The sequence below is a fragment of the Berghia stephanieae genome, chromosome 10 (genome assembly GCF_034508935.2).
Source record: "Berghia stephanieae isolate SIO BIC M18660-M18661 chromosome 10, UCSD_Bste_1.3, whole genome shotgun sequence".
NCBI classification, from domain to species: domain Eukaryota; kingdom Metazoa; phylum Mollusca; class Gastropoda; order Nudibranchia; family Aeolidiidae; genus Berghia; species Berghia stephanieae.
The window spans coordinates 24,598,428-24,601,762 of NC_088369.1; positions in this window are offsets into that span (position 1 = coordinate 24,598,428).

Here is a 3,335-nt window from a genome sequence, read left to right on the forward strand (position 1 = left end):
ATTCTATGGACTGAAATGAGTGAGTGCTTACAGAGCGATTCACGCGCACTCAATGACGGTATATATATAAAACTCCCACCTTACGACATATATTATCATCACTGACACCAACCTTAACGCCAATGTTGGTTCCAATTACTGATATGGTAAGGTGTCAATGCCCTCTTTCATTGGGTTGGTGGGTCTCTCTCTCTCTCTCTCTCTCTCTCTCTCTCTCTCTCTCTCTCTCTCACACACTCTCTCTCCCCATCTCTATCTATCTATCTATCTATCTATCTATCTATCTATCTATCTATCTATCTATCTATCTATCTATCTATCTATCTATCTATCTATCTTTCTAGCTCTAGCTCTCCATCTATCTATCTAGATATCTTTATTTATCTATCTATCTAGCTCTTTCTCTCTCTCTCTCTCTCTCTCTCTCTCTCTCTCTATCTATCTATCTATCTATCTATCTATCTCTATCTATATATCTTTCTTTCTCTATCTCTTTCTCTCGCTATCTCTTTCTATCTTTTTCTCTCTCTATCATTCTCTGCCACCCTACTCTCGCCTCTCTGTCCCTCTCATTCTCATTCTCTCTCCCTCTTCCTCTCTCTCTCTCTCTCTCTCTCTCTCTCTCTCTCTCCCATTCTTCATTCTCTCTCACTATCTCTCCCACTCCCTCTCTCTCTCTGTCTCTCTCTCTCTCTCTCTCTCTCTCTCTATATATATATATATATATATTATATATATGAATATATATATATTATATATATATATATATATATATATATATATATATATATATATATATATATATATATATAACTTGATATCTGTTCCTTTCAAGCTGTGGTTCATTTGTACTTGATTGATTCATGTCAACCAAAAAATTCAAAATACGTAGATACAGCAGTCGTACGCAGAAAGTATGGAATTTGTCAACTGTGGTCCAGAACTGTCGGTGATCACTCCATTGCATTATACAGGGTGTCCATAAAGTCGTTCCATGATGTCAAAGATTTATCTATTATATTTGTTAAAAATAGGGTTGGCGATCAAATTGTTCCGAGCAGCCAACGTAAAAGTTATGCCATCGAGTACAGAATTAATGGCAAAATCTAAACATTATATAAATATTTTATACAGACTGATATACGAGTAACATTCTAACATTCTCAATATTTCAGGCTAATTCTATCATCAGTTGGCTCAATAGATACAGAAAATCTGCTTGGTCGTAATATTCAGTCCCTTTTTGACGAAATTTTTCTACGCAATTCTAGCATATCCACGTCAAAATAAATCTGATCGGGTAATTTTAAACCCCTCTTGGTACTCCCAAGAAATAATTGTCTATCTATTCTGTTTAAAAATAGGGTTGGCTCTCAACATTGTACCGTAAAGCTAATGTTAAATTTTTATCATGGAGCACAGAATTGGATTCAATAGTCTGATGTCACGTCGCCTAGCAACGGCGGCCATCGTGGTTCTAAACAAAGAACATATGTACTTTTTATTCTTCATGCTGGCTAGAACGTTTCATATGCCTTGTGATCAGAATGTGTAAAAGTCAAAACATGATCAGATTTATGGTTTTTTTTTCCTCTGGATACGCTTTTACCCTCGTCGGAGAAATATAAGGGCGTCCGCCATAGTTCCGATAGTTAAGAGCCAGTTACTAAGTTACCATGCTTCATTACGAGGGAAGTGACGTTACGACTGTTGAAGCGTATTCTCGACCAGAATCATTAGTCCTTTTTATTATTTACAAGACCGTAATTTGACCCTAGCCTTGGACTATCTGGCCAACATCTTCAATTAAGAGACAGATTGTCTTTTACATATGAAATGGCAGATTGGCTTTTACATTCAAATGTAGCATGTTAACTGTATTCGTTTAACTTAAGCCGAAATTTCAGGTTTGCGAAACATTTCCTCAGTCCAATCGGAAGAATATGTTTGTCAACAAAAAATATGGTTTAGGTCATGGTTGAATTCAATTATATTAACGGTTCAAATGGATGATAAGTTTGTCAAACAGAATTTTATTTTTGTTCCATTGTTGTTTGCGAAACATGATTTGACATTGTATTCGATTCGGAAATTTTATGTAAATGTTTTGCATTTAAATCAATACTTACCATTATATTTGAATTTGATAGATCGATATTGCATAAATATGTTAGAGACTAACTAAAGATCTGACGGCTCACTGTCACTGTCACTGTCACTCACCCGTGGTATTCAGTTCATTCTATTTTTAGCTTTAGGAATTTAGTTTGTCTTTACATAATATGGACCATTGTATGTTGTTGCATGACGGGTTTGGGGCTACAGTAGTTAAGATTTCATGTTGGGCCATACTGTTATATCATCAGAGAAGGCATCAGACGATCGACCATGTTTCACAGACAATGTGGTTTACAAATCTGCCATCATTCATCGATAGTGTAAACAAATTACAGAATTGAAATGGTAAATAAAAGTTTACTCTTTCCCGCAAAATAGGCTTCAACAGTCATGACGTCACTTCCCTCGTAATGACGCATAGTAACAGCAACTGGCTCTAAACTATCGTAAAAATGACGGACGCCCTTATGAAATATGTCTCCGACGAGCATAAAAGTGTATCCAGAGGAGAAAAACATTTTAAATAATGATCATGATTTGACTTTTATACTTTTCTGATCACATGACAAAAAAAAAAGGGTTTTATCCGGGCATGAAGAATAAAAAGTACCGATTTTTTTTTGTTTAGAATCACGCCGCTCGCCATTGCGGGGCGACGTGACATCAGACTATTAATCCTTTTGGGCGAGCATTTGTTTGTTTTCCCCAAATTATTTCTAAAAAATTTTTTTAGAAAATTTTGCATCGGGTTTTCACCATCTCCTAGAAAAAAGCCATACATTTTTTCCCCATTAGCCATACAACACATTAATTACAAATTTTAAACCAAAATCGAAAAAGAACATAAAAGAGCTTTTTTTTTTTCCTCTCTTTTAAATTTTGGGGAATAGGAACAGTAAGCCAAAAATCGTTTTGGGTCACGGGAGGGTGATCTATTTCTCACAAAGTCTCACTAAATTTAGATTATCCAAATATTTTTTTAAACGTCGTTGTTCTTAAACCGTCTGAAACAAAGCTGTGAAAGGCTTTTAAGCTATCTATGACGATTTTGTTTCAAGCAATCACGTGACACATACAAAGATTTGTGTCGCACTGTTCCAATTGGATTTAATAGTCTGATGTCACTTTGCCCCCCAACGGCGACCATCGTGGTTTTAAACAAATAAAATCGGTACTTTTTAATTTTTCATTGGGGTGGCTAGAACTTTTTACATGTC